This window comes from Dermochelys coriacea, chromosome 12 (assembly GCF_009764565.3).
Source record: "Dermochelys coriacea isolate rDerCor1 chromosome 12, rDerCor1.pri.v4, whole genome shotgun sequence".
NCBI classification, from domain to species: domain Eukaryota; kingdom Metazoa; phylum Chordata; order Testudines; family Dermochelyidae; genus Dermochelys; species Dermochelys coriacea.
Window position 1 is genome coordinate 18,160,106 of NC_050079.1, and position 19,151 is coordinate 18,179,256.

The 19,151-nt window shown below is 39.5% G+C and overlaps 1 long non-coding RNA gene and 1 other non-coding gene across 3 annotated transcripts in view; both read left to right on the forward strand.

The window, feature by feature from the left end:
- LOC122456236 overlaps nucleotides 1-9,720 on the forward strand; it is an 82,359-nt gene extending 72,639 nt beyond the window's left edge. The window contains exon 4 of the long non-coding RNA XR_006274998.1: nucleotides 9,695-9,720. This is a non-coding gene — a long non-coding RNA (uncharacterized LOC122456236). The remainder of the gene's footprint in view (nucleotides 1-9,694) is intronic.
- Nucleotides 9,721-13,225: 3,505 nt separating this feature from the next.
- LOC119841334 overlaps nucleotides 13,226-19,151 on the forward strand; it is a 91,900-nt gene continuing 85,974 nt past the window's right edge. For both annotated transcript variants that reach the window (XR_006275287.1, XR_006275288.1), the window contains exon 1: nucleotides 13,226-13,501. This is a non-coding gene — a transcript (uncharacterized LOC119841334). The remainder of the gene's footprint in view (nucleotides 13,502-19,151) is intronic.

The following is a 19,151-nucleotide window of genomic DNA, read 5'->3' on the forward strand; positions in this document are numbered from 1 at the left end:
TCGCCAGCATGGCAGGGCATGAACAGAAGCTAGGCCACGTGGGCCATTGGGTTTCCCTGAAGACTGATTGCATACGCCCGGGCTGGGACATTGATTTGATTGCAGCTGTGTGTGCTAGATATGGGCTGCATTTAAACTATTCAGGAAGCTTTAGTTAGTACAGAACTCAGCAGCCCAACTTCCTTAGCTGTGTCAGTTACAGATCATATATCACACCTGTTCTCCAAAGGCTGCACCAGCTTTCTATTTGTTTCTGAGCAGGAATTCAAGGTGTTGAGCTTAATTTAAAAATTCTTACATGGCTTGGGTCATGGGGTGGCTACCACTTGAGAAACCTCTTTATCCCTATGCTCTGTCATAATAGAAAAAGCACCCTACAGAATCTCTGCTACTACACCTAGATCCTCAAAGGTAGTGGGCATCTAACTCCCATTGATTTCAATAGGAGTTAGACACCTAAATACCTTTAATGATCTGGACCATAGTTCCCAGATTTGAGTATCTGGGTACTGGAGTTGGGGCATTCATAACAAAGGGAACCTGACTGTTTCAGGCTTCTCTCATAGGTCTACCAGCCCTATGTGATCTTCAGAGCATGGTACGAGGTGCATCCTATTCAGTCTAGGCTTCTGCCTGAATGTGTGTTTGGGGGCGGCGGCTTGGGGGGCTGTAGGAGGATTACGGAATTATTTGGGAGAGGAGTCAGTTTTAGTGTGATAATGTTAATGAGTTCTAAGATAGTATACCTATCCTCCATAATTTCACCCCATGTTTTGTATCTTCACTGACTTCTGACCATCATTTTTCTTGACCAAATCATTTGCATGGCAAAAGGTGGGATTCAAACTGCATTTGTATACGTACATGTATATTTGTGATTTTGTCATTTTCTAAATTATCATCTGTCATCATCGTGCAGTGGAGTAACACACAGTGCCTGAAGGGTATGCTAGAAATTCAACAGCTATATGCCCTATACTGCATTGCTGACCACTCAGATTTATGTCTTTTTGGCTTGCTGCCTAATTCCTATAATATGCACATAATGTGCAACTGTTGGATTCACTCTTTGATGGGGTCACGGTCTACCTTGGGAAAAGCTGCACAAGCAGGACCTGATACTCTTCTGATTTACATCAGTGTTACAGTGGTGTAACTCCATTGATTACAGCTGTGTTTACACCCCTGATGTAAAGAAGTAACACACAAAAGCAAGAGAAGAATGATGCCTAGAATGCTTATGGGCGATCCTCACCTGTTTATAAACAATTTGAAATTGCCAGGAGGTCTTCATGAATTTCCAAAAGTAGTAAAATCTGCCCCGCTAATAAGTGTCAAGATCTCAATGTCTTATTTATCTCCCCTGCTTATTCTAACATATGTTGTTCTGGTACACAGTGATCATGGGTTTCAGAGTAGCAGCCATGTTAGTCTGTATTCACAAAAAGAAAAGGAGTACTTGTGGCATCTTAGAGACTAACAAATTTATTTGAGCACAAGCTTTTGTGAGCTACATCCATACATGTGCATACATGTGAATGCATCCGATGAAGTGAGCTTTAGCTCACGAAAGCTTATGCTCAAATACATTTGTTAGTCTCTAAGGTGCCACAAGTACTCCTTTTTCTTTTAGTGATCATGGGAATTGCCATAAGATCACACTAGATTTCCCATGAAAAGAGCAACAAACTAAGACCCGATTAAGCAAAACACTTAAGCATGTAAGTAGCCCCATTGACTTCAATATGAGTTAAACATGTCTTTCAGTGCTTTTCCCCAATAGTGTAGCTACATGTTTGTGTTTTGCAGAACTGGAATGGGACTGCTAAACCCAGGGTTGTGAGTTCAATCCTTGAGGGGGCCATTTAGGGATCTGGACAAAAATTGGGGATTGGTCCTGCTTTGAGCAGAGGGTTGGACTAGATGACCTCCTGAGATCCCTTCCAACCCTGATATTCTATGATTCTACTTAACTGCTTAAAGGAAAGCATGTGCTTAAGTGCTTTGCTGAATCAAGGCTTAACTGAGCCTAAATACCAATGATCAGTAATGCAGTGTGGTGAACAGAGCAGTGGTTCCTTGTAATCACTCCATTCTACTGAGTGGAGGAAAATAGTGTTTTCATAAGGTTTGGTAATACCATAAGATTCTCACAGCCATCTGTAAAATGGTAACATGCAGCAATTTCACAGAAGAGGACAAATTTGAGGCAATATGTAGTGGCTGTTGACAAAGCAGTTGCAGAGGAGAAAGTTCCCACAGAAGAAATGTCACTGTCATTATTTTTCCCAGAATATTCATCAACCAAATATTGCCAGACTCTTGTATTACAGGAAAGGGCAGACTAACTTGTCACAGGTGTTTGCTGTCATAAAAATTGGTAAAATGATCATCTATGTGCATTAACTGTTTAAAGAGCCTATTGATTTTCTTAAAAACATGCTATCTCTAATCCAGCTGTAATAGCTTTAGCATTTTAAAAAATAAACTAAACCGAAATACTGCTTAACTCAAACTTTGATCCCCTGCTTGCCTGCATGCTATTTCTAGACTGTCGGACTAACCATTGGCGGATTTAATGACTGTTTTAAACTTGGGCCTAATTTCAAAAGATCACAATAAATCCACAGGATGACTAAACCAAAAGAACTTTTGAAATGATAAATTGTACAGTATTACATTCTTCCTATTATTTTAAATTTATTTTACCAGAATGTTTGCAGTACCAGGTCCCCACCTAATTAGCAGTATACAGTTTAAATGCTAAGTGACGTTCAGTTTCTTATTTACATTATTTTCACAGCATGATACAATAAAAATTAACCTCTCAACACATGGATTTGTTAATATTTACCTTAAACAACATAAATGATCACACATTATACCTGGATGTCTTCTGCACTGTTGGAATGTGTACAAAGGAAGTCTAACATAATTACTGTATGAATCTGTTTTTTAAAGGTACTATGAAAAAAATGGCTATATACTTGTACAGTGAAATGTAATGCTACTTTGTAGTAATGTTATTTTCCAACACAATGTTATGATCACATCTTTAAGTAATCCTCTAAAAGATTTCCTTGGATTTCATTTCAAAACTAGTCTGACATTCATTTTTGGTACTTTTATGAGATAGCATGGTGGAGTCTTTGTTATGTTCACACTACAGAACATATACAGTCACTCATCTAAAGATTTCTTCCTCCAACCATGTCTTTTTCTTTTTTTCAAGAGAAACTTTAGTTATTTAAATTAATCATTGTAGAGAACATTGAAACAAAAAAATGCAGTAAAAGCGTTGGCATCAGTCCTACTAAATACTGTTAATATCAGTTAAGTTAAAAACAAGGGGCTAGATCCTCAGCAGTGTAAACTAAGCTAACGCCATTTAAGTCAATGGAGTTATGCTGATTTACACCAACTGAGAATCTGACCAGAGAGATCCTGGGACAGATTCTGACCTCAGTTACACCAGTGTAATTAGAATAACTCTATTGGAGTTAATCTAGATTTACGTAGGTGTAAATCACATAAGAATCTGGCCTGCTGTCTCCTAAATAAGAAAAGAAAGTTAGTCTCTGGCAATAGATACAAAAGTTACTCCTGAAGCATATGATATGTCTGACAAGGGTGGGTGATGGGGAGGGGGAAATGAGTGGACTGCCAACTGTATCTGCCTCCATAATTTCTTCTGCCAAAAGGTAGAGCCCAATCCATCAGCACCCCGCCAAGGCAACTGCTGTTGCTGGAGACAGATGCAGGCTGTTAGAGCCTTTCCTGGTATTCTACTGTTGCCAGAGAGAAACATAGTACCTGCAGGGATCTCAGATTGTGTGTTACTAGTAGAGTGTGCTACTTTCAGTCTCTCCCTTCTTTCAGTGTAGAAAGGAGTCAGTCTCCCTCACTTGATCCTGCTACATTAGAACTTTGTGGCATGAGTAATTTCATTCATTACTAGTGCATTGTTTTAAGTTTTTCAACTGATTTACTACTTTGTTATTCTATTTATTAGGAATGTATATTATGGTATATGCCTAAAGGTCCTAGTTGAGATGTTAGCAGCATTGTGCTGGGCACTGTACAAATATAGAAGATACAATTCCTACCATGGAAAGGTTTACAATCTAAAGGATGCATTTCCCTCCTATCTTTATACTATATCTATAAATCCATCAAGGAGGTACACTGCCAATATTAGTATTCATGGAAATTGTGTGCCCTAAGGAGACTACACGCATAAGATTCCAGAACAGATTTGTGCAAGAATTCAGAACTATAACCATCATCGCTACAGATGTAATTTTGAGTGATGTTACCATGTTCCACTCCCAGGGCATCCCTTAAGGGTAGGGATGGGATCTTTCCATGCACCCACATCAAATCTGTGACATCCAGGCATTCCACCACACCAGTCATAAGAGTCTGAGCCTTCCAACTGAGCCTCAGATAGTACAGTCCTTCTGGGATTATCAACAGACACAAATGAACTGTCTCCCCAGCATGGTAGGACTCTCATTCTTCAGAGGGCTTCTAGTAAGTTGTGGCCCCAACTAGGCTCGCAGTTCATATAGAATAATAGTCTTACAATAGTGGTTCAACACTAGGCCAGCCAGCCTGCTCACCCACCCACATTTCCAGGAGGGGCTAAAATACAGCAGTTACCCAAGAAGCACTTGCCTTCAATCTGCCCTTCTCTACACACTGAGGAGTAAAAATCTCCTCTGGTCAATGCAACTGTATTATGTTCTCCCCTTTTAAGCTTTCCCCTCCAAGTCTGACATCTCTTACAGGTGTAGGGAAGCAGGGATGATTGCATCCACATTAGCTCAGTAACTCCATGTTGCCCAGTGTGGGGTTTGTAAACCCATCACATTGACTTTAGAATATTATATTATAAAATCTACATTGGGTTAAAATAAGGGCTGAGCCTTGCTATGGTGCAAGGAAATATATTTTATTGGCTATTGAGTGCTAATGCTTAAATAAAGAAATTTAATAACAGGAATTTACCAGGGCTACTTCAGCCATATAATAGCAGACACCCATTTGCTTCCCTCCCCTGCTAAAAAAAAGAAAGACAATAGTTGCCTATAGAGCATGACACACTTAAACATTTCCACTGAGCTCCATGAACTCACAATGAGTCAGATACCAGCATAAGGTTGAAAATAAACATGATTGTTAGAAACCTTACCACATCCAAATTTTTTTCTAAGTGTCAAAGACACATAAAAAACCCCCATGAGAACAGCCTAATCCTGAAATTTCTACATAGTAAGACAGCTAGAAGAACTCAAGATCCAAGGGCCAAGCATCAAAGAGGGAATGAACAGGAACTATGAGATGGTTGAGAAAAGGTGAGAGGTACACTAATTACACATTGCTCCCAAAGAGCTAACCAACATTGCATCTTGGCCCTGATTCTGCAAACACATATGTACGTACTTAACTTCATAAACATAAGTAGTTCCATTGACTTCAATGGGCCTATGCATGTGCGTAACATTTACACACGTGCATAAGTATTTGCAGGATCAAGGCAACCACCCTGAAGAGTGGTTCCTATGAAATTCTAAAAATCCATATTAAAAAATATACTTTTATGTTTCTGATAAAAGGAATTATTGCCAAAGTAATCAGCAGTTATTAAAAGATCAGTGTGAACTTAATTTTTTTTAATTGATGAATTAGGAAAAACCAAACAAACCGGTTTTCTGACAGAACACTTTTTCAATAGTGTCTGAATTTTTTTAGTCAGTAAATAATATTTTGTGTGGCTCCCTTTTTGTTGTTTTGAAGGGTGCTTCGGGCAGGCACAGAGCAACACTAAACATTCTTGTATTTCCCTTTTCTCTTTGTACAATGCCTGTCTTCTGCCTATTCTCTCTCTGTTTCAGCTATGTTGTTGCTGTTACTAGTAAACATCCTCTTGCAGGGCTCGAGGAAGGGCACAAATCATAAACTAAATATTTAAAATAATTATACATAAAGTACTGTCAAGTGCACAAAGTTAAAAATAAAACAGAAAAGAGAATTTTAAAATAATCACCAATCTCTTTTATTTATAGTAAATTTAGGGATTACTTAGGACAACTGTAAGTACAAAACGTTCACATGACAATGTGATTTTTCAAGTTGTGACCTTTTAAATGATGATCGAAGACTTGCCACTGCAGATTTCCTCATCCAGCTACACTATAACTAGAAAGCAAATGCTTCCTGTGTGGCTGGTTGCTAGTTAGGCTCTGATTCTGTAAACATTTACACACATACTTAACTTCATTTACTGTGAGTAATCCCACTGAAGTCAACTGGCACATCAGGATTATCAATCCCAAATAATCCAATATGATGACTCAGACTCCAGAAATCACAAGATTGGCTTAAAAATCATGAGACATTTAAAATAATAAATGTGTGTGTGTGGGGTATTTGTCTTTGTGCTTTTGAAACTTTATGATTCACATTTTCAAGCTTTTCTCTGTAACCCCTATTTAAAATGAAAACTGAGATTCTCAAGTAATCATCTGTGTCAGAAAAGCACCTTAGAAAAGCATCAAATATGTAAGACTCACGATAAAATCATGAGTTGGTAACACTGCACATGTCTAAGTCTTTGCAGATTTGGGGTCTTAAAGCTTACATTTTTCAGGAAATCTGTAAAAATGTGTAGAAAGTAGGTTTAGTCCAACAGCCCCTTATATGGAGATCTTTAGCCTATCCCTAAATTCCTTTCTTGTGATATTTTATATTGTTTGCTCAGAATATCATGCTACTATGTAAATTAAACTGCCACATCTAAGAAATAACGATCAGTGTTTACATGTGAAAAAGTAAGATGGCTCTTTTATTAACACATTTAAACATTATGATACTGTCAGCTTCTTTGCTTTCCAAGTTCCTAAATAACACAGATAGAAAATGCACTGAGGAGCGTGAATGAAACAAAGTAGTCTTACTAGCAATGAGAAACCAGTAACAAATTTACACTATTACTGTACCCCAAAACCCTAAGAACACTCTTGGATGTTTGCACTCACAGTTGCTATTGTCTTTCTTTCCATGATACTGTGAGATGTGAATTGCAAAAACCATATGTGGTTTAACCAATATTTGCTATTTATCGGGAGGATGATCATTGGCTAAATCAAAACACAAATAAAATGAAAAAGATTGGGGCTTGTATTTATTGTAAATAATGTATCACTTTGCAGAAATAGCTTAAATATCCCATAGAGTCTAGTATTTTTTCTTGCAAAATGTTTAAAAACAACATATTCAGAATTACAGTAGATGTAATTAAGGCCAAGTAATTTAGTGTTATCACCCTCTTATTGCCTATTTTGCATTGCATTCTTTGTCCATATTTTATAGAGTTGCTTTGTCCAACTCTATAAAATATGCTTCCAAAATTCAACATTTAAATTGTTTTATTCCATAGAAAAGATACTACCTCACCTCCAATGTACCTATCATGCCACTGACAGAATGGCTCTTTCTTCAATTGGTGTATTGTATTACCTTCCAAAATTCCACTTACTCATATCCTTCTCAAAGAAAGCATACATAAATTGTGTGTCATTCTGAACTTGATCTTTTAGGTGCTGAGCATTCTGGTCCCAATATAGCAAAACACTTAGGATGGGATTTTCAGAAGTGCCTAAGGGAGTTAAGCACTCAATTCCTTTAGGGTCTTTTGAAAATCACACTCTTAAGCAAGTAATTAAATGTAAGCATGTGAGCAATCCCATTAGCTTCAATGGTACTACTCATAAATTTAAAATTGAGCATGTGCCCATGTGCTTTGCTTGGTTGGGACTAGAGTGCACAGAATCTGGCAGTATCAAACCTTGTAAGAATGTTGAGAAAGGATGCTGGACTTCTGCCCTACCAGCTGGATTCAGCTACAAAATCTGAGCATCGATCTCTCCACCCACTGGCTACCATACTTCTCAGCCTCAGTGAGAAATCTCAAGGCAGACCTGCCAAGTTTTACTCACTGTTGAGAAAAGATTAATTCATTTGTGCTTAATTTATGCCAGTTTTGAAAATATTTGACTCTTGTAATGAAGGTCTTACAATGTGTTTCATTGAGACTTTCAAAATATTACTCCTCATTTTTTAAAATCACATGCATTTACATTTTTACAGCGTGAATGAGCCTTGTTGAGTGTTTTAGCAATAACTAAATAAAAATTAATTAGAATCTTTTTGTTTTTTTAGCTAATTAAATACAAAATAATAATATCTGTAAGGAAGGGAATGTTGTCTAAAGATTAGAGAAAAAATGAGGGTCTATTCTCAGCATGACATTCTGCATGACCTTGGATAAATTAATTTGCTTCTCTGTGCCTTACTTTCCATTTGTAAAATGGAAACAATAAAATGTATCTAGTCTTAGGTTTACTGAACTGATTAATTATCATAAGGTATTTTAAGGTGTTTGGAGATACTTAAACTAAAAGAACTAATAAATACAAATCATCATATTTTTGGACAAGACTAAAAAACTATGATCAGTGAAACTAGGTATAAGGCGTGTAATTTTCTTCATAACACAGGTTTCAGAGTAGCAGCCGTGTTAGTCTGTATTCACAAAAAGAAAAGGAGTACTTGTGGCACCTTAGAGACTAACAAATTTATTAGAGCATAAGCTTTCGTGAGCTACAGCTCACTTCATCGGATGCATCCGATGAAGTGAGCTGTAGCTCACGAAAGCTTATGCTCTAATAAATTTGTTAGTCTCTAAGGTGCCACAAGTACTCCTTTTCTTTCTTCATAACACAATAACTTTAACTCTGACCCAAAATAAATATTATTTTTATCAGTAAACATAATCTCTAAATATAAAAACAGAAGCCCTTATGAAAATGATATTTACCCACGAATGATACATATATAGATCACTTTAAACTGCAAGTCCACATACATATATAATATTAACAAAAATGGATTGTATTATACACTTTCCCTACTAAACAATATATATAAAATTACTCTCATGAAACAGCAATTACTAAAAAAATTACCAAAAATTCTTACTCACTGTCACAAAACATATTAACTGATATTCCCTTAAAAGTAAATATTTAGATAACATAATGCAAAAAAAAAAAAGTAGTATAAAAATATCAACAATCCATAGATCAGGGATAAGGTTGCTGTGAAACAATGATGATTTTTCCTTCTTTCTTTAAACGGGATCCTAATCAGCATTATAACAAGAATGTGATCTCAAACCTGGGCCCTGATCTTGCAAACATTATGCATATGCTTAAGCAATAAGTGTTTGCAGGATCAGAAGCTTAACTATGGAAATGCTACCTCCTCCCAATAATAAGCCATATAGACCTCTGAAGCTGGGACTAGAATTTTGGTCCTTGATTTCCAGAAATACCAGCTTCTACCATTGGAACTAAAGGAAGATCTCTTTTAGTTATCACCTATAGAAGGCTCCTTACAATCTTTCTAAACTTCAGCCAACCAATAGAGCACACTGTGTTTATACATACAGTAAAAAAGAAAAGGAGTACTTGTGGCACCTTAGAGACTAACAAATTTATTTGAGCATAAGCTTTCGTGAGCTACAGCTCACTTCTTCGGATGCACCTGTAGCTCACGAAAGCTTATGCTCAAATAAGTTTGTTAGTCTCTAAGGTGCCACAAGTACTCCTTTTCTTTTTTGTGAATACAGACTAACACGGCTGCTTCTCTGAAACCTATACATACAGTGATTGACTCTACTCCACGTCAAAATCAATGAAAAAAAATCCCCAAAATCTTCGCACATCATGTTGATGCACAACATGTCCCACAACTATCCACAACAAAAATAATAATTTTCCTTAATCGCAACCTATTTTCTTCAAGTATAGCTGATGTACATTTTCAAGGAGATTTAACTATATGGAAAACTTGGTTGGACAATAACAAGTCATTTTTAAGATAGAGACAAAAAATGGTTCAGACAAAAGTCATATTTTCAGAACAGAGTAACTCAAAAAGTCTCATGAATTTCCTACAAACATTACAGAAATTCTCTCACTGTAGTCGTTAGATTAAATATGGTATTTTTTAGGCCAGAAGAATATTCCATGCCAAAGTTATGAGGGTACTAAAATAGGCCTTAGAATGGAAGCTAGTTGCAACCTTAACTATGGATGGGTATCCAGTGTACCACACTGTTTACATGGAAAGATTTCATGGCCACCATATAAATAGAAGATTTGGAGAGAGAATGGTGTGTGCAAAACATTCATACTTCAGAGAAGTTTATTTTTCTATTATACATCTTTAAGTAGCCTTGTTTACACAGGGCAGGACTCAAAAATTGTGATATTGAAACTGATTGCAAAATCCTGCATCACTAAAAGCTACCTTCAACTTAATCCCAAATGTGAATGTGTAAGGGTGAGGTTTAGCAGATCTGACATAATAGCCGCATAGAAAAATAAGTGCTTTCTGGCCACTGAAAGGAACAAGTAGGCTATTGAAAACCATCTGGCTAACAAATTAAAATAGACAACAGAAAATTGTCCAGTCATTAAGTGGTAAATCAAGAAACATCATTACAAATATACATATACAAATTGTATTAAAATAAAAAATATACATGGTTCTCCTCTTCCAAACTTCTGAAAGACTTCGGCCAACATGGAGAACTGGGTCCTGATCCGTCAAAGGGTTTAAACACATGTGACTTTAAGCATGTGAATAGTTACACTGACTTCATTAGGTTTACTCAGATGGTGAAAATTGTTATGCATGTGCTTAAGTGCTTTGCCGGACTGGGGCCTAAAGTGGATTATGTAAACTTGTATTCACTGATGAGAAAGCTGGCATAATATGAGAAACTGTGGCATTTTTTCCATAATCATGTAAGCCCTGATCCTGCCAGTGCTCATGCACAGTTTTGACTTTGCTTATGTGAGTAGTTGTTTGAAGTCAAGTAAAATAAATTAAGCTTGTGCATACATGCAAAATTAGGCCCATAGAAAGGTACTGTTGAAGGCCTGTTCCAGATGAAATCAGTAGGAATTTTACCATTGACTTAAATTAGAGAAAGACTAGACACTAAGACCCCTGTCCTGCAAGCATTTAAATACAAGCATAACTTTAAACATATGAGTAGTTCCATTGAGCCAAAAGGGGCTACTCTGATGTATAAAGATACTCACATGCTTGTTTGCAGGATTGGGACCTAAGGCAGCAAAATGGAAAAGAAAGGTGTGACTATGTTTAGATGCAGGTGGAGATAATGCTAATACATGTACTATAAATTGTTTGGCTTGAGCTACTTTTTCTCTTCCTTTTTTTCTATTTTGTCATCGAGTTAAAAATCACATTTCTGTCTGAAAATTTATCTACTGTTGTTACAAGTAACACCAAAGATTACTATAAATGAAAAAGCACGAGAAAAAAATAATTCATGTATTAAACAGCATTCTGTTTAAAGACCATTTCACTGTTTCAATGAATGAGACAAGGGTCCTATGGAAAAATAGTATGTGATCATGTAATTACAGACATGTATCATGTTGTTTGTATCATGTTGCATAGAGGGGGCTGCATTAAGGGGTTGCATGGGCAATTTTAATTCTTGCATTTCTTAATTTTCAAGTGCTTGATTTTACAACCAAAATAATGTTCTTTTAACATAAATGGTTGGATGTAGTTCTATAAGAGTTAAAGATTTTTTTTTTAATGGAGTCACACATTCAGTAATGGACAGGTATTTCTTAAGTAGGGCCCTTTGTATTCAACAATGCCATGGATTGGCACTATCCCCATGACAATTTCTGTGTGCAGTTATATGCAATTATAAAATATTTTTTTTTGCATATTTAAAACTAAAATGTGGGAACACCATAAAATTGGTTTAGATTATATGATGCTCTTTACTTACAGTTACATTTGTGTAGTTAAATTGGTTTAGAAACTGATGTAGTTAAGTCAATGCAACTCTTCGTGTTATACTCTTAAATCATTTTGAGCATGGCTTATATTGGTTTAACTTAAGTCCATACAAGTGGATTGCATTGATTTAACTATATCGATTTCAAAACGGATTTAAATAAAACAGTACAACCTTTTTTGTGCATAAGTTAAGGCATTAATGTAGGGCCTATGTCCTTTCCCTTTGTAAAGTCCTTAATTTGGGCCCTGATCTGTGGTCTCAGATTCATGCAGACCCCCACGTAAAAATTTGCTTGTGCAGATCTATTGCAGGATGAAGACCTTTGGCACAGGGATCTCTTAATGGATTTCCGACATCACACTTAGGAGTGCTATCATATAATTAGCAATTTAGAGCAACTAATATGTTTACAACTCGTGAATGTTATGAATTTTTGCCTTAATAGAATTGAAAACCAAGGGTAAGTGTATCCAGTAAATGAAGGTGTAATTATAATGTGGGTAGGTATATCTGTGCTAGCTTTAATCTAGCTAATACAGGTAATAATAGAAGTGAAGATGCGGTGGGACGAGCTTCAGCTCAGGCTAGCTGCAGCAGTACAAGCCTGCCAGGGCTATATTCAGGGTAGGTATGTAGCCTGCATGACAATCACAGCTTCATTTGCTGTGGAGACGTATCTGATCACAGAAAACAAGTAAAGAATGAAAGTGAGACAATAAGAGGTGCAGAACAAGTGCAGAGCCTGCAAGGGGGACAGGGCTAGTGACCGGAACTCATGTGCGACTCTCTGTGAACATCAGCACAGAAGGCTCAGCACTTTTTGAGGCAAACTAGTAATGGGCCACGTGGATGTGATAAGAACCCGACGACTGGGACACAGAACAGCCATGGTGTCGGGACACCGAGGGGCAGAAACTACTTTTCAGCCCCGCGTGGGAACTGACATGACCCTGAGCGAGCTGGGCAGATGCAGAATAGGTGACACGGCTCCACTGCCTCAGGGGCTAAAAAACAGCACAGGAGGGACCCCCCGGGAATTGGAGGGACCTGCTGCGGTCCCAGGCGCGCACTCGGCAGAGCTCTGGGACCCCTGTTTTGGGGGGCGGGGGCAGTTGGGGACACGAGGTTCGGAGTGCCGGGGGGGCTGCCTGCGGTGCTGGCGGGCCCGGGTATTGGGGAGCCGCTGGAGTGACAAGGTGCCCGTGGCTGACGGGCCCGCGGCGATCGCCGGCCCGCGATGAGGTCACCAGCGGGCTCCCGGGGCCTATGAGAAGCCGGCGGGCTGGGTGCGCGTGCGCGTGCGCGGAGGCCGCTACCGGGTGCGCGCCTCCGCCGCCGCTCGCGTCGGGAACTGGGAGCGCGCGTCGCTGGCGGACTGTGCATCGCGGCAGGCCGGCGCGCTCCCGTGCGTGGCGGTGTCTCCTCGGCCGGCGGGCGGGCGGGAGGGAGGGAAGGAGCGAGCGGTTGGTTTGTCGGGCCGGGCCCCAGCCGTGTCGGCGAGAGCCTCGCAGCGAGTCGCCCCGCAGCCGGGACGGTAAGGGGGAGCCAGGCCGCTTGCAGCGTGGTCCCGCCCAGCGCCCAGAGGTGAGCGGGGAGGGAGACCGGGCGGCCCCTGAGGGGCAGGGATCTCTCGCGGCGGCGGCGGCGGCGGCGGCGGCCTCCCCCCTCAGTCCCCGCCCGGGCGGCCCCCGCGGAGGGCTGGTGGGCGCCGCGCCCGGGGGAGGCCCCGTCCGAGCCCCAGGGGCGGGAGAGTCGCTGCGGCTGCAGAGAAGACTCGGGACAAGGCCCCGCCGCGGCCTAAGCGCAGCCTCGGCGCCCGGCTTCCTCTTCCCGGGAGTAGCCGGGCCCCGGGCTCCAGCTGCGAGGGGCAAGGGGAGCCGCGGGCGCGGCGCTGAAGGACGGGCCGGCGTCCCCCTTACAGCGCCGGGCCCGAGTCTCCGTGGCTGGGGACAGCGAGCCTGTGGCGAGCTCGGGTCCGGGGGTCCGTGCGGCTGGGGAAGGCGAGCTCGCCTCTGTCACCAGGCGGAGGCAGCTGGGAGCTTGGCTGCTGGCTGCGGACGGAGGGGTTTGTTTTGAGGCCATGTGTGGGCCCTGGGGGCACGGTGGAGGCGCCGCTCCGCCTCCGGGGCTGCCCCTTTGTGAGCCCGGCCTCGTTGGCTCGTGCTTTGTGTCTGTGTTGCGGGACTGGGGCCGAGTTGGGCATGGCGAAGGTCGGCAGGGCCGCAGCGTGTCTGGGAGCCAGAGGGCTTGGGTGTGGGGGAAAGCTGCTAAGCCCTGTCTCAGGGGGTCTCAGTGAAGCCAAAGGCTGGGGAACCTCTGCCCCCTGCCATCACCCGCTCCCCCAGGGATCCCGATCACGTGGGCTTCTGTGGAAGACAGGATCCTATCTAGCTGGGCCAATGATCTGATCCCATATGGCAATTCCTGTGAGACCAAACGTCTCCATTCTCTTACCTGCCCGGGGAGGAAGACAGAGGAGTTTTCGCAAAAAGAAAAGGAGGACTTGTGGCACCTTAGAGACTAACACATTTATTAGAGCATAAGCTTTCGTGAGCTACAGCTCACTTCATCCTTTCCATCACTCTGCCCTTCCTCCCTATGGTCCCAGCAACCCAAAGCCAGAGTGCCTCTGCTTTACTCTTCCATTTCTCCCCACTCCTCTACAGTTTAACTTAGCACTGTCTAGTTTGCAGTGATGTATTATTACTGTTCGTAGTAATGGACAAAATATAATAACCACTCATCAAACACAGAGGAAGAGAGTCCCTTCTTAGAACAGTGTACAGATTAAAAATACAAAAACAAGGTGGGAGAAACCGTTCCTTTGCATAATAGGCAAACATCTTATGAATTACTTTGTCTTTTATTTAAAGATAAATATGCTAAACTACTCTTCCCACAACCTCCTTCCACAATCCAGTCCTCTCTACCATATTCCCAGTTTGAGTGTACTTATCTCTTTCTTCCCATGAGCAGTTCACTTATAAGCTAAACAATGAAGTAGACTTAACTAGTTTCTTCTCTTTATCTTAGAAGTGGGGGCTCAGGAAGGTTTTAAATGAGGGTCATGACTTCGTGGACTAGCAGCTCATGAAAGACATTCTGTACATTGGGTTCAACATGGAAGAAAGTATGGGAAGGGTCATGGGATAAGCAGACAAATAGAGCAATGAGGCTGGCTCTGTTGCTGGAGACCAAAGGCTTGGTGGAGCCTCTTCTCACCCCTAAATCTTTTAAACTGGGTCTAATGAGCTGAAGGTTTGAGGAATTTGACTTACAATCCTCTTAATGAAGCACTTGTCCAAAGAAATAGTGAAGGAGTACCTTCTAAGATCTATACATTACTATACAGTCATTTGGGAGTAATACGGATCTTTATAAGGAAGTGGTTTAGTTAATTATAAAACAAATTTAGAGAATACATTTAATAGATAAGTCAAAGTAATTCTAGTTTTGCAACCTATTTTATGCTGATCTCTTGATGTGGAAACTGAACTAATTGTATAAATAAGATAATTGAATTAATCTGGATGTAAACTAATGTTCTTATCCATCACTAAAAGGGACTGCATCAGTTCTCTTTAACTTGAGCTAGTGGACAGTAGCAATCAATCTTAAAATTTAGAGCAACACTATCATGTAGTTCAGGCCCAAAATTTAGAGATTTATTGTCCACACTTTGTATTATAGTGGTTTTCTTTTTTGAATTTGCTAAAAAAATTAGGACCAGAAAGAGAGATTCGGATAAGTGAGAAGGTGGCTACAAACAAAAGTGAAAATTAGTCAGTTCTGATTGTCAAATATCTAAATGAAAACATAACCTGATCTAAGTTAAACTTCTGTCTTTTAGTGCTACTAAGTTAAGGTTTCTTAGTAACAAAGGTAAAGACATGTCAACGTCTTGTACAGTGACCCCTTTCAAGCAATATTCTGTGATTCTCAGATTGTAAACTTCTGAGGCATACATGCAACTTTTATCTTTAAAGAAATGTTCACTTGTATATTTCAGTGAGGGTCTTAACTGGGTGCAGCCAAATGATCTCCCCAGCACATACTATATTACAACACAATCAGTAGAATACATGCCACACAAACAACACTGGGTAATCATATTTTCAGGTAATAGCACAGGTTTACCTGAACTGTCATTCCATTAGCACACACTTCTCAGTGGCAGAAGAGCTTTTAATTCAGTGATTTGGGGCATTTCATACTTTATTGAAATTTACCTAGTAATATACTGTCAACATTTTAGAAGTGTTAGTGTAAAACAGCACTGCCAAAATAGCACTGATACATAATTTGCTCTTTTATAGTGCCTTATCTGTAGTAACTCCTGAATTCTAATCCAGACTGTGCATTGATTTTCTGTATGGCTTTGGGCAAGTCATTTCAACTGTGTGCCTGATTACCATTATCTATAAAATGGGGATTCTTAACCATCTCACTATGATGTTGTGAGGACTGGTTAATATTACTAAAGTGCTTTTATCATATAAAGAGCTAGATAAGTACAATTAACCCTGGATGCATGCACTTTGTTTTCTTGTGAGTGATAGTGTAGGTAGGGGAGAGGGTGTATGTCTGTGGTGGTATCACAGCATTCATCACAGTGCTGAGAATTGAATATTGAATTTCAAGTTACTTCATTTCCCCAGTAAAAAAATTGTTTAGTGTCAAAACTGCAGAATCTAGCTCACTTTGTTTTTCTATATCTGGAATTATATCAAACATTTACAATACTACATATTTCCATGGAGTAAAACTGGTGCAAAATATATGTAGGCAAGTACATTTTAAAACAATAGCTGACCATTTCCTCCTTTTGTCTGTCTGACCTGAGGTCAGAATTCTGTATATTTTCCTGTATTAGTTGATGGCCATGTGAACACACACACGGCAAAGCAAGCAGATTGCAGCACCTTGCATTACTTAAGCTATTGGTGATGTCATGTGCTCTTGAAAGACAACAGAACTTTGAACTTCGGTCTTCGGTGTTGGCAAGTACTGTATAAAGCCTTTCAGTTCACCTTTAAAGGTCTGCTCTGGCATTTGTGCATTATACTCAATGAATTTTACGATTATACAAGGGATCATAAATCAGACCCTAATACTGCAGTATGTGACTGCAACAGATTTTCAAATTAGTCAGTTTAAGTGTTGGGTTTTGAACACTGTATACTCTAAATTGTGGATATTCTGAAAGGGAAGAATGTTTGAGTGGCATTTATATACTGTTTATGATAGGTTTCAGAGTAGCAGTCGTGTTAGTCTGTATCCACAAAAAGAACAGGAGTGCTTGTGGCACTTTAGAGACTAACAAATTTATTCGGGCATAAGCTTTCGTGGGCTACAGCCCACTTCGTCGGATGCATAGAATGGAACATATAGTAAGAAGATTATATATATACATACAGAGAAGGTGGAAGTTGCCATACAAACTGTAAGAGGCTAATTAATTAAGATGAGCTATTATCAGCAGGAGGAAAAAAAACTTTTGTTGTGATGATCAAGATGGCCCATTTAGACAGTTGACAAGAAGGTGTGAGGATACTTAACATAGGGAAATAGATTCAATATGTGTAATGACCCAGCCACTCCCAGTCTCTGTTCAAACCCAGGTTAATGGTATCTAGTTTGCATATTAATTTAAGCTCTGCAGTTTCTAAATGAAAAGGAGTACTTGTGGCTCCTTAGAGACTAACAAATTTGAGCATAAGCTTTCGTGAGCTACACAAGTACTCCTTTTCTTTTTGCGAATACAGACTAACACGGCTGCTACTCTGAAACCTGTCAGTTTCTAAATGGGCCATCTTGATTATCACTACAAAAGTTGTTTTTTTTTTCTCCTGCTGATAATAGCTCATCTTAATTAGCCTCTTACAGTTTGTATGGCAACTTCCACCTTCTCTGAATGTGTGTGTGTGTGTGTATCTATCTATCTATCTATCTATCTATCTTCTTACTGTATGTTCCATTCTATGCATCTGATGAAGTGGGCTGTCGCCCACGAAAGCTTATGCTCTAATAAATTTGTTAGTCTCTAAGGTGCCACAAGTACTCCTGTTCTTTTTACTGTTTATGATATATTTTCAAACAGCTGCATTCAGAAGAGGGCCTTCAGATTTATGAAGGAAATGTCCATGTTAAGTGTGATTAATGTACAGGCTCTCTAGAGAGTTAAATGATTTTTATTTAAAAGGATGATTTTTAAAACTTTTTATTGAATTGTAAAGGGGAAAAAAACTTCAGAGTAAATTACTTTAACGTAATTTCCTGTGGATGGTGCGTCGCTTGATAATGTAGGTATGTTAAAATGTTTATCTTTATTGTTTCTGTTTACTATAAATCACAGTCTTTGCTTCTATATTTAGAGGAAGTTCTCTATTAACTTTACTATGGTAAGCTCCTTTTTTATAAATCTCATTAAAATTTGCTGTAGGGTGAAACTTGATATACGGTCTTGGTTTGAAAGGGAATTTTAAAATAAATTTATCAGTATTTGTGTGCTTTGCCTGTTTTTATAGCTCAAAAATAGCATAACTTTTAAAGTGCAATGCTTAATCATTATTCTCTATTAATAGATTAACGTTTTGAAAAGATAGAATAGTGAAGTTTGTAGTCTTTTACAAGTTATTGCCCACTGAGACCCTGGGGGTACAAGATCCTGGAGGCTATGGTCGTTCAAACTGTGCAATGAACCTCAAATTAAATGTCTGCTTAGGCTTTGAGATGGTAGATTGTCATGGCTTCATTGTGCCTTTCCTATTTAGTAAAACATTCTGATTTATATTTTCCCCAAGTGGTTGCAGTTCTGCAATATTTTGAGAAACATGACATTAGGAAAGTTTACAAAAATGAAGACTTTTTTAAAAAGTGCTAATAATAATCAGGAACAAACTAACACATGCAAATGTATTGTGGCGATGTTTTTCATAGGTACGCTTGAAATCTGATGTATAACTTGTTACCAAGGCCTTGGTCTTGCCATGAGTTCTGTGCGAGTGGAGGAGCCCCATTAACTTCAGTGGAGTTTTGCACAGGGGTATACCTGCATAGAATTCGATTTAAGATTGGGGGCAGATTCCTTGTCTAAACACAAGTTGCACTAGTTTAAATCAATTTAAAAGTCAGTTTTAGTTAAGCAAGTGCAACTTTTGTGCGTAGACAGGGCCCTAATATTTTCTTTCTACCCTCATCCTTAAAGTATGTTTCTTTTCTGATAAGTAGCTGT